We start from the raw sequence: 19753 nt of genomic DNA, 5'->3' as shown, positions 1-19753 counted from the left end.
CCTTCCAACGGTGTTGAGGCGGGTGGGAACAGCAGGGGGTGAAGGTGCTGTGTTTAAAGAGGTGGAGTTATGCAGATCTAAAACGCGTGGATTGCAGCAGCAGCAAGCCGAAAAGTGCAGGCATGTAAGGGATCTAGAGGTTGACAACATGTCTTCTTAACGGGAGTCCAGGAGCTCATCTCCACAAATGGACTTTTCAGGATCCTTGGGTGGCTCCATAGTTTGAAACCAATTCTGGTTATCGCTTCTCGGCCTTTTGGCTAAGATCAAGTGTAGTATCTGTTCTTATCAGTTTAATATCTGATACGTCCCCTATCTGGGGACCATATATTAAATGGATTTTTAGAACAGGGAGATGGAAAAAGAGCTTGCTCTGTCCACTCCACGCATTGACCTGGTATTGCAGTATCTCCAGGACCGGTGCACCCCTTCTTTAATGCAGTTTCTAAAATCAGAAAGAATTGAATTCAATGTTTTTTGTTCATTTTGCTTGTTTGTCGGATTTGGGGATGGACTCTTTGGCTTTGCTTTTCTTCTCCTCATTGGATTTTTCATGTTCAAAGTTGCAGAAGGCAGATTACAAGCTCATTTTGGTTCAACTTCAGCAACTGTGCATTGCATTGCCATGTAATGTGATGCAATGCTATCTTTCTAGCTCTCCCTTTTTACTTCCTTTTGGATAAACAGACATATTAGGCAAGCATTTTGGAGCTTTCACCTAAATAACTACAGGTGGTGAGATAAGCTGCACAATATAATTGACCTTTCAGTATATTGTTGCACACACACCATCTATTTAGCAAATGCCCTTGTTATCAACAGCAGCCTTTTAAACTCACCTGAGCTAACAGGTATGTGCGCTGGTTACTCTGCTGCGCTTAAAATTTCTTTTTTGGTTTGCTACAATGCCTTTTCTGAAACGTTGTCTCCTTCTGCTGGAACACTGACTTCTTTCATTTAATGCCTGCAGACTATAAAAGAGAACCCAACCCAAAAAGTTTGGTTGATTAGTCTGTGGCATTCTGTTAAACTGTTGCTTATGGCGGTCTCTGTGAGCTTCTCAGCGACATTCAGCCAGCCAGGTATCCTGCCTGCAGTAGATGGAATGTGGCAATGGAACGCTGGCTGCGCGTGTCATAATAGGCTCTGAGCCTTTATATACCTGTGCACAGCAGCAGCCACCTTCAGTCTGCTGCTGGACAGCCAGCAGCAGCAGCAGCAGGAGAGGTATGTAATCAGGAGCCCTCCTGCTAAGGGTAGACAGCTGCTCGTTCCACCCCACCCCCCGCCTTAATTGGTTCTCCTCCCTTCCAACGGTGTTGAGGCGGGTGGGAACAGCAGGGGGTGAAGGTGCTGTGTTTAAAGAGGTGGAGTTATGCAGATCTAAAACGCGTGGATTGCAGCAGCAGCAAGCCGAAAAGTGCAGGCATGTAAGGGATCTAGAGGTTGACAACATGTCTTCTTAACGGGAGTCCAGGAGCTCATCTCCACAAATGGACTTTTCAGGATCCTTGGGTGGCTCCGTAGTTTGAAACCAATTCTGGTTATCGCTTCTCGGCCTTTTGGCTAAGATCAAGTGTAGTATCTGTTCTTATCAGTTTAATATCTGATACGTCCCCTATCTGGGGACCATATATTAAATGGATTTTTAGAACAGGGAGATGGAAAAAGAGCTTGCTCTGTCCACTCCACGCATTGACCTGGTATTGCAGTATCTCCAGGACCGGTGCACCCCTTCTTTAATGCAGTTTCTAAAATCAGAAAGAATTGATTTCAATGTTTTTTGTTCATTTTGCTTGTTTGTCGGATTTGGGGATGGACTCTTTGGCTTTGCTTTTCTTCTCCTCATTGGATTTTTCATGTTCAAAGTTGCAGAAGCCAGATTACAAGCTCATTTTGGTTCAACTTCAGCAACTGTGCATTGCATTGCCATGTAATGTGATGCAATGCTATCTTTCTAGCTCTCCCTTTTTACTTCCTTTTGGATAAACAGACATATTAGGCAAGCATTTTGGAGCTTTCACCTAAATAACTACAGGTGGTGAGATAAGCTGCACAATATAATTGACCTTTCAGTATATTGTTGCACACACACCATCTATTTAGCAAATGCCCTTGTTATCAACAGCAGCCTTTTAAACTCACCTGAGCTAACAGGTATGTGCGCTGGTTACTCTGCTGCGCTTAAAATTTCTTTTTTGGTTTGCTACAATGCCTTTTCTGAAACGTTGTCTCCTTCTGCTGGAACACTGACTTCTTTCATTTAATGCCTGCAGACTATAAAAGAGAACCCAACCCAAAAAGTTTGGTTGATTAGTCTGTGGCATTCTGTTAAACTGTTGCTTATGGCGGTCTCTGTGAGCTTCTCAGCGACATTCAGCCAGCCAGGTATCCTGCCTGCAGTAGATGGAATGTGGCAATGGAACGCTGGCTGCGCGTGTCATAATAGGCTCTGAGCCTTTATATACCTGTGCACAGCAGCAGCCACCTTCAGTCTGCTGCTGGACAGCCAGCAGCAGCAGCAGCAGGAGAGGTATGTAATCAGGAGCCCTCCTGCTAAGGGTAGACAGCTGCTCGTTCCACCCCACCCCCCGCCTTAATTGGTTCTCCTCCCTTCCAACGGTGTTGAGGCGGGTGGGAACAGCAGGGGGTGAAGGTGCTGTGTTTAAAGAGGTGGAGTTATGCAGATCTAAAACGCGTGGATTGCAGCAGCAGCAAGCCGAAAAGTGCAGGCATGTAAGGGATCTAGAGGTTGACAACATGTCTTCTTAACGGGAGTCCAGGAGCTCATCTCCACAAATGGACTTTTCAGGATCCTTGGGTGGCTCCGTAGTTTGAAACCAATTCTGGTTATCGCTTCTCGGCCTTTTGGCTAAGATCAAGTGTAGTATCTGTTCTTATCAGTTTAATATCTGATACGTCCCCTATCTGGGGACCATATATTAAATGGATTTTTAGAACAGGGAGATGGAAAAAGAGCTTGCTCTGTCCACTCCACGCATTGACCTGGTATTGCAGTATCTCCAGGACCGGTGCACCCCTTCTTTAATGCAGTTTCTAAAATCAGAAAGAATTGAATTCAATGTTTTTTGTTCATTTTGCTTGTTTGTCGGATTTGGGGATGGACTCTTTGGCTTTGCTTTTCTTCTCCTCATTGGATTTTTCATGTTCAAAGTTGCAGAAGCCAGATTACAAGCTCATTTTGGTTCAACTTCAGCAACTGTGCATTGCATTGCCATGTAATGTGATGCAATGCTATCTTTCTAGCTCTCCCTTTTTACTTCCTTTTGGATAAACAGACATATTAGGCAAGCATTTTGGAGCTTTCACCTAAATAACTACAGGTGGTGAGATAAGCTGCACAATATAATTGACCTTTCAGTATATTGTTGCACACACACCATCTATTTAGCAAATGCCCTTGTTATCAACAGCAGCCTTTTAAACTCACCTGAGCTAACAGGTATGTGCGCTGGTTACTCTGCTGCGCTTAAAATTTCTTTTTTGGTTTGCTACAATGCCTTTTCTGAAACGTTGTCTCCTTCTGCTGGAACACTGACTTCTTTCATTTAATGCCTGCAGACTATAAAAGAGAACCCAACCCAAAAAGTTTGGTTGATTAGTCTGTGGCATTCTGTTAAACTGTTGCTTATGGCGGTCTCTGTGAGCTTCTCAGCGACATTCAGCCAGCCAGGTATCCTGCCTGCAGTAGATGGAATGTGGCAATGGAACGCTGGCTGCGCGTGTCATAATAGGCTCTGAGCCTTTATATACCTGTGCACAGCAGCAGCCACCTTCAGTCTGCTGCTGGACAGCCAGCAGCAGCAGCAGCAGGAGAGGTATGTAATCAGGAGCCCTCCTGCTAAGGGTAGACAGCTGCTCGTTCCACCCCACCCCCCGCCTTAATTGGTTCTCCTCCCTTCCAACGGTGTTGAGGCGGGTGGGAACAGCAGGGGGTGAAGGTGCTGTGTTTAAAGAGGTGGAGTTATGCAGATCTAAAACGCGTGGATTGCAGCAGCAGCAAGCCGAAAAGTGCAGGCATGTAAGGGATCTAGAGGTTGACAACATGTCTTCTTAACGGGAGTCCAGGAGCTCATCTCCACAAATGGACTTTTCAGGATCCTTGGGTGGCTCCGTAGTTTGAAACCAATTCTGGTTATCGCTTCTCGGCCTTTTGGCTAAGATCAAGTGTAGTATCTGTTCTTATCAGTTTAATATCTGATACGTCCCCTATCTGGGGACCATATATTAAATGGATTTTTAGAACAGGGAGATGGAAAAAGAGCTTGCTCTGTCCACTCCACGCATTGACCTGGTATTGCAGTATCTCCAGGACCGGTGCACCCCTTCTTTAATGCAGTTTCTAAAATCAGAAAGAATTGAATTCAATGTTTTTTGTTCATTTTGCTTGTTTGTCGGATTTTCGGATGGACTCTTTGGCTTTGCTTTTCTTCTCCTCATTGGATTTTTCATGTTCAAAGTTGCAGAAGCCAGATTACAAGCTCATTTTGGTTCAACTTCAGCAACTGTGCATTGCATTGCCATGTAATGTGATGCAATGCTATCTTTCTAGCTCTCCCTTTTTACTTCCTTTTGGATAAACAGACATATTAGGCAAGCATTTTGGAGCTTTCACCTAAATAACTACAGGTGGTGAGATAAGCTGCACAATATAATTGACCTTTCAGTATATTGTTGCACAAACACCATCTATTTAGCAAATGCCCTTGTTATCAACAGCAGCCTTTTAAACTCACCTGAGCTAACAGGTATGTGCGCTGGTTACTCTGCTGCGCTTAAAATTTCTTTTTTGGTTTGCTACAATGCCTTTTCTGAAACGTTGTCTCCTTCTGCTGGAACACTGACTTCTTTCATTTAATGCCTGCAGACTATAAAAGAGAACCCAACCCAAAAAGTTTGGTTGATTAGTCTGTGGCATTCTGTTAAACTGTTGCTTATGGCGGTCTCTGTGAGCTTCTCAGCGACATTCAGCCAGCCAGGTATCCTGCCTGCAGTAGATGGAATGTGGCAATGGAACGCTGGCTGCGCGTGTCATAATAGGCTCTGAGCCTTTATATACCTGTGCACAGCAGCAGCCACCTTCAGTCTGCTGCTGGACAGCCAGCAGCAGCAGCAGCAGGAGAGGTATGTAATCAGGAGCCCTCCTGCTAAGGGTAGACAGCTGCTCGTTCCACCCCACCCCCCGCCTTAATTGGTTCTCCTCCCTTCCAACGGTGTTGAGGCGGGTGGGAACAGCAGGGGGTGAAGGTGCTGTGTTTAAAGAGGTGGAGTTATGCAGATCTAAAACGCGTGGATTGCAGCAGCAGCAAGCCGAAAAGTGCAGGCATGTAAGGGATCTAGAGGTTGACAACATGTCTTCTTAACGGGAGTCCAGGAGCTCATCTCCACAAATGGACTTTTCAGGATCCTTGGGTGGCTCCGTAGTTTGAAACCAATTCTGGTTATCGCTTCTCGGCCTTTTGGCTAAGATCAAGTGTAGTATCTGTTCTTATCAGTTTAATATCTGATACGTCCCCTATCTGGGGACCATATATTAAATGGATTTTTAGAACAGGGAGATGGAAAAAGAGCTTGCTCTGTCCACTCCACGCATTGACCTGGTATTGCAGTATCTCCAGGACCGGTGCACCCCTTCTTTAATGCAGTTTCTAAAATCAGAAAGAATTGAATTCAATGTTCTTTGTTCATTTTGCTTGTTTGTCGGATTTGGGGATGGACTCTTTGGCTTTGCTTTTCTTCTCCTCATTGGATTTTTCATGTTCAAAGTTGCAGAAGGCAGATTACAAGCTCATTTTGGTTCAACTTCAGCAACTGTGCATTGCATTGCCATGTAATGTGATGCAATGCTATCTTTCTAGCTCTCCCTTTTTACTTCCTTTTGGATAAACAGACATATTAGGCAAGCATTTTGGAGCTTTCACCTAAATAACTACAGGTGGTGAGATAAGCTGCACAATATAATTGACCTTTCAGTATATTGTTGCACACACACCATCTATTTAGCAAATGCCCTTGTTATCAACAGCAGCCTTTTAAACTCACCTGAGCTAACAGGTATGTGCGCTGGTTACTCTGCTGCGCTTAAAATTTCTTTTTTGGTTTGCTACAATGCCTTTTCTGAAACGTTGTCTCCTTCTGCTGGAACACTGACTTCTTTCATTTAATGCCTGCAGACTATGAAAGAGAACCCAACCCAAAAAGTTTGGTTGATTAGTCTGTGGCATTCTGTTAAACTGTTGCTTATGGCGGTCTCTGTGAGCTTCTCAGCGACATTCAGCCAGCCAGGTATCCTGCCTGCAGTAGATGGAATGTGGCAATGGAACGCTGGCTGCGCGTGTCATAATAGGCTCTGAGCCTTTATATACCTGTGCACAGCAGCAGCCACCTTCAGTCTGCTGCTGGACAGCCAGCAGCAGCAGCAGCAGGAGAGGTATGTAATCAGGAGCCCTCCTGCTAAGGGTAGACAGCTGCTCGTTCCACCCCACCCCCCGCCTTAATTGGTTCTCCTCCCTTCCAACGGTGTTGAGGCGGGTGGGAACAGCAGGGGGTGAAGGTGCTGTGTTTAAAGAGGTGGAGTTATGCAGATCTAAAACGCGTGGATTGCAGCAGCAGCAAGCCGAAAAGTGCAGGCATGTAAGGGATCTAGAGGTTGACAACATGTCTTCTTAACGGGAGTCCAGGAGCTCATCTCCACAAATGGACTTTTCAGGATCCTTGGGTGGCTCCGTAGTTTGAAACCAATTCTGGTTATCGCTTCTCGGCCTTTTGGCTAAGATCAAGTGTAGTATCTGTTCTTATCAGTTTAATATCTGATACGTCCCCTATCTGGGGACCATATATTAAATGGATTTTTAGAACAGGGAGATGGAAAAAGAGCTTGCTCTGTCCACTCCACGCATTGACCTGGTATTGCAGTATCTCCAGGACCGGTGCACCCCTTCTTTAATGCAGTTTCTAAAATCAGAAAGAATTGAATTCAATGTTTTTTGTTCATTTTGCTTGTTTGTCGGATTTGGGGATGGACTCTTTGGCTTTGCTTTTCTTCTCCTCATTGGATTTTTCATGTTCAAAGTTGCAGAAGGCCGATTACAAGCTCATTTTGGTTCAACTTCAGCAACTGTGCATTGCATTGCCATGTAATGTGATGCAATGCTATCTTTCTAGCTCTCCCTTTTTACTTCCTTTTGGATAAACAGTCATATTAGGCAAGCATTTTGGAGCTTTCACCTAAATAACTACAGGTGGTGAGATAAGCTGCACAATATAATTGACCTTTCAGTATATTGTTGCACACACACCATCTATTTAGCAAATGCCCTTGTTATCAACAGCAGCCTTTTAAACTCACCTGAGCTAACAGGTATGTGCGCTGGTTACTCTGCTGCGCTTAAAATTTCTTTTTTGGTTTGCTACAATGCCTTTTCTGAAACGTTGTCTCCTTCTGCTGGAACACTGACTTCTTTCATTTAATGCCTGCAGACTATAAAAGAGAACCCAACCCAAAAAGTTTGGTTGATTAGTCTGTGGCATTCTGTTAAACTGTTGCTTATGGCGGTCTCTGTGAGCTTCTCAGCGACATTCAGCCAGCCAGGTATCCTGCCTGCAGTAGATGGAATGTGGCAATGGAACGCTGGCTGCGCGTGTCATAATAGGCTCTGAGCCTTTATATACCTGTGCACAGCAGCAGCCACCTTCAGTCTGCTGCTGGACAGCCAGCAGCAGCAGCAGCAGGAGAGGTATGTAATCAGGAGCCCTCCTGCTAAGGGTAGACAGCTGCTCGTTCCACCCCACCCCCCGCCTTAATTGGTTCTCCTCCCTTCCAACGGTGTTGAGGCGGGTGGGAACAGCAGGGGGTGAAGGTGCTGTGTTTAAAGAGGTGGAGTTATGCAGATCTAAAACGCGTGGATTGCAGCAGCAGCAAGCCGAAAAGTGCAGGCATGTAAGGGATCTAGAGGTTGACAACATGTCTTCTTAACGGGAGTCCAGGAGCTCATCTCCACAAATGGACTTTTCAGGATCCTTGGGTGGCTCCGTAGTTTGAAACCAATTCTGGTTATCGCTTCTCGGCCTTTTGGCTAAGATCAAGTGTAGTATCTGTTCTTATCAGTTTAATATCTGATACGTCCCCTATCTGGGGACCATATATTAAATGGATTTTTAGAACAGGGAGATGGAAAAAGAGCTTGCTCTGTCCACTCCACGCATTGACCTGGTATTGCAGTATCTCCAGGACCGGTGCACCCCTTCTTTAATGCAGTTTCTAAAATCAGAAAGAATTGATTTCAATGTTTTTTGTTCATTTTGCTTGTTTGTCGGATTTGGGGATGGACTCTTTGGCTTTGCTTTTCTTCTCCTCATTGGATTTTTCATGTTCAAAGTTGCAGAAGCCAGATTACAAGCTCATTTTGGTTCAACTTCAGCAACTGTGCATTGCATTGCCATGTAATGTGATGCAATGCTATCTTTCTAGCTCTCCCTTTTTACTTCCTTTTGGATAAACAGACATATTAGGCAAGCATTTTGGAGCTTTCACCTAAATAACTACAGGTGGTGAGATAAGCTGCACAATATAATTGACCTTTCAGTATATTGTTGCACACACACCATCTATTTAGCAAATGCCCTTGTTATCAACAGCAGCCTTTTAAACTCACCTGAGCTAACAGGTATGTGCGCTGGTTACTCTGCTGCGCTTAAAATTTCTTTTTTGGTTTGCTACAATGCCTTTTCTGAAACGTTGTCTCCTTCTGCTGGAACACTGACTTCTTTCATTTAATGCCTGCAGACTATAAAAGAGAACCCAACCCAAAAAGTTTGGTTGATTAGTCTGTGGCATTCTGTTAAACTGTTGCTTATGGCGGTCTCTGTGAGCTTCTCAGCGACATTCAGCCAGCCAGGTATCCTGCCTGCAGTAGATGGAATGTGGCAATGGAACGCTGGCTGCGCGTGTCATAATAGGCTCTGAGCCTTTATATACCTGTGCACAGCAGCAGCCACCTTCAGTCTGCTGCTGGACAGCCAGCAGCAGCAGCAGCAGGAGAGGTATGTAATCAGGAGCCCTCCTGCTAAGGGTAGACAGCTGCTCGTTCCACCCCACCCCCCGCCTTAATTGGTTCTCCTCCCTTCCAACGGTGTTGAGGCGGGTGGGAACAGCAGGGGGTGAAGGTGCTGTGTTTAAAGAGGTGGAGTTATGCAGATCTAAAACGCGTGGATTGCAGCAGCAGCAAGCCGAAAAGTGCAGGCATGTAAGGGATCTAGAGGTTGACAACATGTCTTCTTAACGGGAGTCCAGGAGCTCATCTCCACAAATGGACTTTTCAGGATCCTTGGGTGGCTCCGTAGTTTGAAACCAATTCTGGTTATCGCTTCTCGGCCTTTTGGCTAAGATCAAGTGTAGTATCTGTTCTTATCAGTTTAATATCTGATACGTCCCCTATCTGGGGACCATATATTAAATGGATTTTTAGAACAGGGAGATGGAAAAAGAGCTTGCTCTGTCCACTCCACGCATTGACCTGGTATTGCAGTATCTCCAGGACCGGTGCACCCCTTCTTTAATGCAGTTTCTAAAATCAGAAAGAATTGAATTCAATGTTTTTTGTTCATTTTGCTTGTTTGTCGGATTTGGGGATGGACTCTTTGGCTTTGCTTTTCTTCTCCTCATTGGATTTTTCATGTTCAAAGTTGCAGAAGCCAGATTACAAGCTCATTTTGGTTCAACTTCAGCAACTGTGCATTGCATTGCCATGTAATGTGATGCAATGCTATCTTTCTAGCTCTCCCTTTTTACTTCCTTTTGGATAAACAGACATATTAGGCAAGCATTTTGGAGCTTTCACCTAAATAACTACAGGTGGTGAGATAAGCTGCACAATATAATTGACCTTTCAGTATATTGTTGCACACACACCATCTATTTAGCAAATGCCCTTGTTATCAACAGCAGCCTTTTAAACTCACCTGAGCTAACAGGTATGTGCGCTGGTTACTCTGCTGCGCTTAAAATTTCTTTTTTGGTTTGCTACAATGCCTTTTCTGAAACGTTGTCTCCTTCTGCTGGAACACTGACTTCTTTCATTTAATGCCTGCAGACTATAAAAGAGAACCCAACCCAAAAAGTTTGGTTGATTAGTCTGTGGCATTCTGTTAAACTGTTGCTTATGGCGGTCTCTGTGAGCTTCTCAGCGACATTCAGCCAGCCAGGTATCCTGCCTGCAGTAGATGGAATGTGGCAATGGAACGCTGGCTGCGCGTGTCATAATAGGCTCTGAGCCTTTATATACCTGTGCACAGCAGCAGCCACCTTCAGTCTGCTGCTGGACAGCCAGCAGCAGCAGCAGCAGGAGAGGTATGTAATCAGGAGCCCTCCTGCTAAGGGTAGACAGCTGCTCGTTCCACCCCACCCCCCGCCTTAATTGGTTCTCCTCCCTTCCAACGGTGTTGAGGCGGGTGGGAACAGCAGGGGGTGAAGGTGCTGTGTTTAAAGAGGTGGAGTTATGCAGATCTAAAACGCGTGGATTGCAGCAGCAGCAAGCCGAAAAGTGCAGGCATGTAAGGGATCTAGAGGTTGACAACATGTCTTCTTAACGGGAGTCCAGGAGCTCATCTCCACAAATGGACTTTTCAGGATCCTTGGGTGGCTCCGTAGTTTGAAACCAATTCTGGTTATCGCTTCTCGGCCTTTTGGCTAAGATCAAGTGTAGTATCTGTTCTTATCAGTTTAATATCTGATACGTCCCCTATCTGGGGACCATATATTAAATGGATTTTTAGAATAGGGAGATGGAAAAAGAGCTTGCTCTGTCCACTCCACGCATTGACCTGGTATTGCAGTATCTCCAGGACCGGTGCACCCCTTCTTTAATGCAGTTTCTAAAATCAGAAAGAATTGAATTCAATGTTCTTTGTTCATTTTGCTTGTTTGTCGGATTTGGGGATGGACTCTTTGGCTTTGCTTTTCTTCTCCTCATTGGATTTTTCATGTTCAAAGTTGCAGAAGGCAGATTACAAGCTCATTTTGGTTCAACTTCAGCAACTGTGCATTGCATTGCCATGTAATGTGATGCAATGCTATCTTTCTAGCTCTCCCTTTTTACTTCCTTTTGGATAAACAAACATATTAGGCAAGCATTTTGGAGCTTTCACCTAAATAACTACAGGTGGTGAGATAAGCTGCACAATATAATTGACCTTTCAGTATATTGTTGCACACACACCATCTATTTAGCAAATGCCCTTGTTATCAACAGCAGCCTTTTAAACTCACCTGAGCTAACAGGTATGTGCGCTGGTTACTCTGCTGCGCTTAAAATTTCTTTTTTGGTTTGCTACAATGCCTTTTCTGAAACGTTGTCTCCTTCTGCTGGAACACTGACTTCTTTCATTTAATGCCTGCAGACTATAAAAGAGAACCCAACCCAAAAAGTTTGGTTGATTAGTCTGTGGCATTCTGTTAAACTGTTGCTTATGGCGGTCTCTGTGAGCTTCTCAGCGACATTCAGCCAGCCAGGTATCCTGCCTGCAGTAGATGGAATGTGGCAATGGAACGCTGGCTGCGCGTGTCATAATAGGCTCTGAGCCTTTATATACCTGTGCACAGCAGCAGCCACCTTCAGTCTGCTGCTGGACAGCCAGCAGCAGCAGCAGCAGGAGAGGTATGTAATCAGGAGCCCTCCTGCTAAGGGTAGACAGCTGCTCGTTCCACCCCACCCCCCGCCTTAATTGGTTCTCCTCCCTTCCAACGGTGTTGAGGCGGGTGGGAACAGCAGGGGGTGAAGGTGCTGTGTTTAAAGAGGTGGAGTTATGCAGATCTAAAACGCGTGGATTGCAGCAGCAGCAAGCCGAAAAGTGCAGGCATGTAAGGGATCTAGAGGTTGACAACATGTCTTCTTAACGGGAGTCCAGGAGCTCATCTCCACAAATGGACTTTTCAGGATCCTTGGGTGGCTCCGTAGTTTGAAACCAATTCTGGTTATCGCTTCTCGGCCTTTTGGCTAAGATCAAGTGTAGTATCTGTTCTTATCAGTTTAATATCTGATACGTCCCCTATCTGGGGACCATATATTAAATGGATTTTTAGAACAGGGAGATGGAAAAAGAGCTTGCTCTGTCCACTCCACGCATTGACCTGGTATTGCAGTATCTCCAGGACCGGTGCACCCCTTCTTTAATGCAGTTTCTAAAATCAGAAAGAATTGAATTCAATGTTTTTTGTTCATTTTGCTTGTTTGTCGGATTTGGGGATGGACTCTTTGGCTTTGCTTTTCTTCTCCTCATTGGATTTTTCATGTTCAAAGTTGCAGAAGGCAGATTACAAGCTCATTTTGGTTCAACTTCAGCAACTGTGCATTGCATTGCCATGTAATGTGATGCAATGCTATCTTTCTAGCTCTCCCTTTTTACTTCCTTTTGGATAAACAGTCATATTAGGCAAGCATTTTGGAGCTTTCACCTAAATAACTACAGGTGGTGAGATAAGCTGCACAATATAATTGACCTTTCAGTATATTGTTGCACACACACCATCTATTTAGCAAATGCCCTTGTTATCAACAGCAGCCTTTTAAACTCACCTGAGCTAACAGGTATGTGCGCTGGTTACTCTGCTGCGCTTAAAATTTCTTTTTTGGTTTGCTACAATGCCTTTTCTGAAACGTTGTCTCCTTCTGCTGGAACACTGACTTCTTTCATTTAATGCCTGCAGACTATAAAAGAGAACCCAACCCAAAAAGTTTGGTTGATTAGTCTGTGGCATTCTGTTAAACTGTTGCTTATGGCGGTCTCTGTGAGCTTCTCAGCGACATTCAGCCAGCCAGGTATCCTGCCTGCAGTAGATGGAATGTGGCAATGGAACGCTGGCTGCGCGTGTCATAATAGGCTCTGAGCCTTTATATACCTGTGCACAGCAGCAGCCACCTTCAGTCTGCTGCTGGACAGCCAGCAGCAGCAGCAGCAGGAGAGGTATGTAATCAGGAGCCCTCCTGCTAAGGGTAGACAGCTGCTCGTTCCACCCCACCCCCCGCCTTAATTGGTTCTCCTCCCTTCCAACGGTGTTGAGGCGGGTGGGAACAGCAGGGGGTGAAGGTGCTGTGTTTAAAGAGGTGGAGTTATGCAGATCTAAAACGCGTGGATTGCAGCAGCAGCAAGCCGAAAAGTGCAGGCATGTAAGGGATCTAGAGGTTGACAACATGTCTTCTTAACGGGAGTCCAGGAGCTCATCTCCACAAATGGACTTTTCAGGATCCTTGGGTGGCTCCGTAGTTTGAAACCAATTCTGGTTATCGCTTCTCGGCCTTTTGGCTAAGATCAAGTGTAGTATCTGTTCTTATCAGTTTAATATCTGATACGTCCCCTATCTGGGGACCATATATTAAATGGATTTTTAGAACAGGGAGATGGAAAAAGAGCTTGCTCTGTCCACTCCACGCATTGACCTGGTATTGCAGTATCTCCAGGACCGGTGCACCCCTTCTTTAATGCAGTTTCTAAAATCAGAAAGAATTGAATTCAATGTTTTTTGTTCATTTTGCTTGTTTGTCGGATTTGGGGATGGACTCTTTGGCTTTGCTTTTCTTCTCCTCATTGGATTTTTCATGTTCAAAGTTGCAGAAGCCAGATTACAAGCTCATTTTGGTTCAACTTCAGCAACTGTGCATTGCATTGCCATGTAATGTGATGCAATGCTATCTTTCTAGCTCTCCCTTTTTACTTCCTTTTGGATAAACAGACATATTAGGCAAGCATTTTGGAGCTTTCACCTAAATAACTACAGGTGGTGAGATAAGCTGCACAATATAATTGACCTTTCAGTATATTGTTGCACACACACCATCTATTTAGCAAATGCCCTTGTTATCAACAGCAGCCTTTTAAACTCACCTGAGCTAACAGGTATGTGCGCTGGTTACTCTGCTGCGCTTAAAATTTCTTTTTTGGTTTGCTACAATGCCTTTTCTGAAACGTTGTCTCCTTCTGCTGGAACACTGACTTCTTTCATTTAATGCCTGCAGACTATAAAAGAGAACCCAACCCAAAAAGTTTGGTTGATTAGTCTGTGGCATTCTGTTAAACTGTTGCTTATGGCGGTCTCTGTGAGCTTCTCAGCGACATTCAGCCAGCCAGGTATCCTGCCTGCAGTAGATGGAATGTGGCAATGGAACGCTGGCTGCGCGTGTCATAATAGGCTCTGAGCCTTTATATACCTGTGCACAGCAGCAGCCACCTTCAGTCTGCTGCTGGACAGCAGCAGCAGCAGCAGCAGGAGAGGTATGTAATCAGGAGCCCTCCTGCTAAGGGTAGACAGCTGCTCGTTCCACCCCACCCCCGCCTTAATTGGTTCTCCTCCCTTCCAACGGTGTTGAGGCGGGTGGGAACAGCAGGGGGTGAAGGTGCTGTGTTTAAAGAGGTGGAGTTATGCAGATCTAAAACGCGTGGATTGCAGCAGCAGCAAGCCGAAAAGTGCAGGCATGTAAGGGATCTAGAGGTTGACAACATGTCTTCTTAACGGGAGTCCAGGAGCTCATCTCCACAAATGGACTTTCAGGATCCTTGGGTGGCTCGTAGTTTGAAACCAATTCTGGTTATCGCTTCTCGGCCTTTTGGCTAAGATCAAGTGTAGTATCTGTTCTTATCAGTTTAATATCTGATACGTCCCTATCTGGGGACCATATATTAAATGGATTTTTAGAACAGGGAGATGGAAAAAGAGCTTGCTCTGTCCACTCCACGCATTGACCTGGTATTGCAGTATCTCCAGGACCGGTGCACCCCTTCTTTAATGCAGTTTCTAAAATCAGAAAGAATTGAATTCAATGGTTTTTTGTTCATTTTGCTTGTTTGTCGGATTTGGGGATGGACTCTTTGGCTTTGCTTTTCTTCTCCTCATTGGATTTTTCATGTTCAAAGTTGCAGAAGGCAGATTACAAGCTCATTTAGGTTCAACTTCAGCAACTGTGCATTGCATTGCCATGTAATGTGATGCAATGCTATCTTTCTAGCTCTCCCTTTTTACTTCCTTTTGGATAAACAGTCATATTAGGCAAGCATTTTGGAGCTTTCACCTAAATAACTACAGGTGGTGAGATAAGCTGCACAATATAATTGACCTTTCAGTATATTGTTGCACACACACCATCTATTTAGCAAATGCCCTTGTTATCAACAGCAGCCTTTTAAACTCACCTGAGCTAACAGGTATGTGCGCTGGTTACTCTGCTGCGCTTAAAATTTCTTTTTTGGTTTGCTACAATGCCTTTTCTGAAACGTTGTCTCCTTCTGCTGGAACACTGACTTCTTTCATTTAATGCCTGCAGACTATAAAAGAGAACCCAACCCAAAAAGTTTGGTTGATTAGTCTGTGGCATTCTGTTAAACTGTTGCTTATGGCGGTCTCTGTGAGCTTCTCAGCGACATTCAGCCAGCCAGGTATCCTGCCTGCAGTAGATGGAATGTGGCAATGGAACGCTGGCTGCGCGTGTCATAATAGGCTCTGAGCCTTTATATACCTGTGCACAGCAGCAGCCACCTTCAGTCTGCTGCTGGACAGCCAGCAGCAGCAGCAGCAGGAGAGGTATGTAATCAGGAGCCCTCCTGCTAAGGGTAGACAGCTGCTCGTTCCACCCCACCCCCCGCCTTAATTGGTTCTCCTCCCTTCCAACGGTGTTGAGGCGGGTGGGAACAGCAGGGGGTGAAGGTGCTGTGTTTAAAGAGGTGGAGTTATGCAGATCTAAAACGCGTGGATTGCAGCAGCAGCAAGCCGAAAAGTGCAGGCATGTAAGGGATCTAGAGGTTGACAACATGTCTTCTTAACGGGAGTCCAGGAGCTCATCTCCACAAATGGACTTTTCAGGATCCTTGGGTGGCTCCGTAGTTTGAAACCAATTCTGGTTATCGCTTCTCGGCCCTTTTGGCTAAGATCAAGTGTAGTATCTGTTCTTATCAGTTTAATATCTGATACGTCCCCTATCTGGGGACCATATATTAAATGGATTTTTAGAACTGGGAGATGGAAAAAGAGCTTGCTCTGTCCACTCCACGCATTGACCTGGTATTGCAGTATCTCCAGGACCGGTGCACCCCTTCTTTAATGCAGTTTCTAAAATCAGAAAGAATTGAATTCAATGTTTTTTGTTCATTTTGCTTGTTTGTCGGATTTGGGGATGGACTCTTTGGCTTTGCTTTTCTTCTCCTCATTGGATTTTTCATGTTCAAAGTTGCAGAAGCCAGATTACAAGCTCATTTTGGTTCAACTTCAGCAACTGTGCATTGCATTGCCATGTATGTGATGCAATGCTATCTTTCTAGCTCTCCCTTTTTACTTCCTTTTGGATAAACAGACATATTAGGCAAGCATTTTGGAGCTTTCACTAAATAACTACAGGTGGTGAGATAAGCTGCACAATATAATTGACCTTTCAGTATATTGTTGCACACACACCATCTATTTAGCAAATGCCCTTGTTATCAACAGCAGCCTTTTAAACTCACCTGAGCTAACAGGTATGTGCGCTGGTTACTCTGCTGCGCTTAAAATTTCTTTTTTGGTTTGCTACAATGCCTTTTCTGAAACGTTGTCTCCTTCTGCTGGAACACTGACTTCTTTCATTTAATGCCTGCAGACTATAAAAGAGAACCCAACCCAAAAAGTTTGGTTGATTTAGTCTGTGGCATTCTGTTAAACTGTTGCTTATGGCGGTCTCTGTGAGCTTCTCAGCGACATTCAGCCAGCCAGGTATTCCTGCCTGCAGTAGATGGAATGTGGCAATGGAACGCTGGCTGCGCGTGTCATAATAGGCTCTGAGCCTTTATATACCTGTGCACAGCAGCAGCCACCTTCAGTCTGCTGCTGGACAGCCAGCAGCAGCAGCAGCAGGAGAGGTATGTAATCAGGAGCCCTCCTGCTAAGGGTAGACAGCTGCTCGTTCCACCCCACCCCCCGCCTTAATTGGTTCTCCTCCCTTCCAACGGTGTTGAGGCGGGTGGGAACAGCAGGGGGTGAAGGTGCTGTGTTAAAGAGGTGGAGTTATGCAGATCTAAAACGCGTGGATTGCAGCAGCAGCAAGCCGAAAAGTGCAGGCATGTAAGGGATCTAGAGGTTGACAACATGTCTTCTTAACGGGAGTCCAGGAGCTCATCTCCACAAATGGACTTTTCAGGATCCTTGGGTGGCTCCGTAGTTTGAAACCAATTCTGGTTATCGCTTCTCGGCCTTTTGGCTAAGATCAAGTGTAGTATCTGTTCTTATCAGTTAATATCTGATACGTCCCCTATCTGGGGACCATATATTAAATGGATTTTTAGAACAGGGAGATGGAAAAAGAGCTTGCTCTGTCCACTCCACGCATTGACCTGGTATTGCAGTATCTCCAGGACCGGTGCACCCCTTCTTTAATGCAGTTTCTAAAATCAGAAAGAATTGAATTCAATTGTTTTTTGTTCATTTTGCTTGTTTGTCGGATTTGGGGATGGACTCTTTGGCTTGCTTTTCTTCTCCTCATTGGATTTTTCATGTTCAAAGTTGCAGAAGCCAGATTACAAGCTCATTTTGGTTCAACTTCAGCAACTGTGCATTGCATTGCCATGTAATGTGATGCAATGCTATCTTTCTAGCTCTCCCTTTTTACTTCCTTTTGGATAAACAGACATATTAGGCAAGCATTTTGGAGCTTTCACCTAAATAACTACAGGTGGTGAGATAAGCTGCACAATATAATTGACCTATCAGTATATTGTTGCACACACACCATCTATTTAGCAAATGCCCTTGTTATCAACAGCAGCCTTTTAAACTCACCTGAGCTAACAGGTATGTCGCTGGTTACTCTGCTGCGCTTAAAATTTCTTTTTTGGTTTGCTACAATGCCTTTTCTGAAACGTTGTCTCCTTCTGCTGGAACACTGACTTCTTTCATTTAATGCCTGCAGACTATAAAAGAGAACCCAACCCAAAAAGTTTGGTTGATTAGTCTGTGGCATTCTGTTTAAACTGTTGCTTATGGCGGTCTCTGTGAGCTTCTCAGCGACATTCAGCCAGCCAGGTATCCTGCCTTGCAGTAGATGGAATGTGGCAATGGAACGCTGGCTGCGCGTGTCATAATAGGCTCTGAGCCTTATATACCTGTGCACAGCAGCAGCCACCTTCAGTCTGCTGCTGGACAGCCAGCAGCAGCAGCAGCAGGAGAGGTATGTAATCAGGAGCCCTCCTGCTAAGGGTAGACAGCTGCTCGTTCCACCCCACCCCCCGCCTTAATTGGTTCTCCTCCCTTCCAACGGTGTTGAGGCGGGTGGGAACAGCAGGGGGTGAAGGTGCTGTGTTTAAAGAGGTGGAGTATGCAGATCTAAAACGCGTGGATTGCAGCAGCAGCAAGCCGAAAAGTGCAGGCATGTAAGGGATCTAGAGGTTGACAACATGTCTTCTTAACGGGAGTCCAGGAGCTCATCTCCACAAATGGACTTTCAGGATCCTTGGGTGGCTCCGTAGTTTGAAACCAATTCTGGTTATCGCTTCTCGGCCTTTTGGCTAAGATCAAGTGTAGTATCTGTTCTTATCAGTTTAATATCTGATACGTCCCCTATCTGGGGACCATATATTAAATGGATTTTTTAGAACAGGGAGATGGAAAAAGAGCTTGCTCTGTCCACTCCACGCATTGACCTGGTATTGCAGTATCTCCAGGACCGGTGCACCCCTTCTTTAATGCAGTTTCTAAAATCAGAAAAGAATTGAATTCAATGTTTTTTGTTCATTTTGCTTGTTTGTCGGATTTGGGGATGGACTCTTTGGCTTTGCTTTTCTTCTCCTCATTGGATTTTTCATGTTCAAAGTTGCAGAAGCCAGATTACAAGCTCATTTTGGTTCAACTTCAGCAACTGTGCATTGCATTGCCATGTAATGGCAATTGCAATGCTATCTTTCTAGCTCTCCCTTTTTACTTCCTTTTGGATAAACAGACATATTAGGCAAGCATTTTGGAGCTTTCACCTAAATAACTACAGGTGGTGAGATAAGCTGCACAATATAATTGACCTTTCAGTATATTGTTGCACACACACCATCTATTTAGCAAATGCCCTTGTTATCAACAGCAGCCTTTTAAACTCACCTGAGCTAACAGGTATGTGCGCTGGTTACTCTGCTGCGCTTAAAATTTCTTTTTTGGTTTGCTACAATGCCTTTTCTGAAACGTTGTCTCCTTCTGCTGGAACACTGACTTCTTTCATTTAATGCCTGCAGACTATAAAAGAGAACCCAACCCAAAAAGTTTGGTTGATTAGTCTGTGGCATTCTGTTAAACTGTTGCTTATGGCGGTCTCTGTGAGCTTCTCAGCGACATTCAGCCAGCCAGGTATCCTGCCTGCAGTAGATGGAATGTGGCAATGGAACGCTGGCTGCGCGTGTCATAATAGGCTCTGAGCCTTTATATACCTGTGCACAGCAGCAGCCACCTTCAGTCTGCTGCTGGACAGCCAGCAGCAGCAGCAGCAGGAGAGGTATGTAATCAGGAGCCCTCCTGCTAAGGGTAGACAGCTGCTCGTTCCACCCCACCCCCCGCCTTAATTGGTTCTCCTCCCTTCCAACGGTGTTGAGGCGGGTGGGAACAGCAGGGGGTGAAGGTGCTGTGTTTAAAGAGGTGGAGTTATGCAGATCTAAAACGCGTGGATTGCAGCAGCAGCAAGCCGAAAAGTGCAGGCATGTAAGGGATCTAGAGGTTGACAACATGTCTTCTTAACGGGAG

At 45.1% G+C, this 19753-nt stretch overlaps 15 non-coding genes across 15 annotated transcripts; all 15 read left to right on the top strand.

Moving 5' to 3' along the window:
* The first annotated feature begins 240 nt into the window (after positions 1-240).
* Positions 241-431, top strand: LOC141229362 (U2 spliceosomal RNA). The gene has a single exon (XR_012296056.1). It is a non-coding gene; the product is annotated as a U2 spliceosomal RNA (small nuclear RNA).
* Positions 432-1546: 1115 nt separating this feature from the next.
* Positions 1547-1737, top strand: LOC141229351 (U2 spliceosomal RNA). The gene has a single exon (XR_012296045.1). It is a non-coding gene; the product is annotated as a U2 spliceosomal RNA (small nuclear RNA).
* A 1115-nt stretch (positions 1738-2852) lies between these two features.
* On the top strand, positions 2853-3043 carry LOC141229340 (U2 spliceosomal RNA). Its single transcript, XR_012296034.1, has one exon. It is a non-coding gene; the product is annotated as a U2 spliceosomal RNA (small nuclear RNA).
* A 1115-nt stretch (positions 3044-4158) lies between these two features.
* On the top strand, positions 4159-4349 carry LOC141229329 (U2 spliceosomal RNA). Its single transcript, XR_012296023.1, has one exon. It is a non-coding gene; the product is annotated as a U2 spliceosomal RNA (small nuclear RNA).
* A 1115-nt stretch (positions 4350-5464) lies between these two features.
* LOC141229317 (U2 spliceosomal RNA) lies at positions 5465-5655 on the top strand. Its single transcript, XR_012296012.1, has one exon. It is a non-coding gene; the product is annotated as a U2 spliceosomal RNA (small nuclear RNA).
* A 1115-nt stretch (positions 5656-6770) lies between these two features.
* Positions 6771-6961, top strand: LOC141229305 (U2 spliceosomal RNA). The gene has a single exon (XR_012296001.1). It is a non-coding gene; the product is annotated as a U2 spliceosomal RNA (small nuclear RNA).
* A 1115-nt stretch (positions 6962-8076) lies between these two features.
* LOC141229294 (U2 spliceosomal RNA) lies at positions 8077-8267 on the top strand. The gene has a single exon (XR_012295990.1). It is a non-coding gene; the product is annotated as a U2 spliceosomal RNA (small nuclear RNA).
* A 1115-nt stretch (positions 8268-9382) lies between these two features.
* Positions 9383-9573, top strand: LOC141229282 (U2 spliceosomal RNA). The gene has a single exon (XR_012295979.1). It is a non-coding gene; the product is annotated as a U2 spliceosomal RNA (small nuclear RNA).
* A 1115-nt stretch (positions 9574-10688) lies between these two features.
* On the top strand, positions 10689-10879 carry LOC141229364 (U2 spliceosomal RNA). Its single transcript, XR_012296058.1, has one exon. It is a non-coding gene; the product is annotated as a U2 spliceosomal RNA (small nuclear RNA).
* Positions 10880-11994: 1115 nt separating this feature from the next.
* LOC141229481 (U2 spliceosomal RNA) lies at positions 11995-12185 on the top strand. The gene has a single exon (XR_012296157.1). It is a non-coding gene; the product is annotated as a U2 spliceosomal RNA (small nuclear RNA).
* Positions 12186-13300: 1115 nt separating this feature from the next.
* LOC141229470 (U2 spliceosomal RNA) lies at positions 13301-13491 on the top strand. Its single transcript, XR_012296146.1, has one exon. It is a non-coding gene; the product is annotated as a U2 spliceosomal RNA (small nuclear RNA).
* A 1111-nt stretch (positions 13492-14602) lies between these two features.
* Positions 14603-14792, top strand: LOC141229387 (U2 spliceosomal RNA). Its single transcript, XR_012296081.1, has one exon. It is a non-coding gene; the product is annotated as a U2 spliceosomal RNA (small nuclear RNA).
* Positions 14793-15908: 1116 nt separating this feature from the next.
* Positions 15909-16100, top strand: LOC141229385 (U2 spliceosomal RNA). Its single transcript, XR_012296079.1, has one exon. It is a non-coding gene; the product is annotated as a U2 spliceosomal RNA (small nuclear RNA).
* Positions 16101-17214: 1114 nt separating this feature from the next.
* LOC141229399 (U2 spliceosomal RNA) lies at positions 17215-17404 on the top strand. Its single transcript, XR_012296093.1, has one exon. It is a non-coding gene; the product is annotated as a U2 spliceosomal RNA (small nuclear RNA).
* Positions 17405-18517: 1113 nt separating this feature from the next.
* LOC141229380 (U2 spliceosomal RNA) lies at positions 18518-18709 on the top strand. The gene has a single exon (XR_012296074.1). It is a non-coding gene; the product is annotated as a U2 spliceosomal RNA (small nuclear RNA).
* The last annotated feature ends 1044 nt before the right edge of the window (positions 18710-19753 follow it).

This window comes from Phyllobates terribilis, unplaced genomic scaffold, assembly GCF_046119375.1.
Source record: "Phyllobates terribilis strain yellow unplaced genomic scaffold, ASM4611937v1 Scaffold_472__1_contigs__length_1415193, whole genome shotgun sequence".
Lineage (NCBI taxonomy): Eukaryota > Metazoa > Chordata > Amphibia > Anura > Dendrobatidae > Phyllobates > Phyllobates terribilis.
Note: the sequence above shows the minus strand (reverse complement) of the source record. Positions and strands in the feature narration are given on the sequence as shown.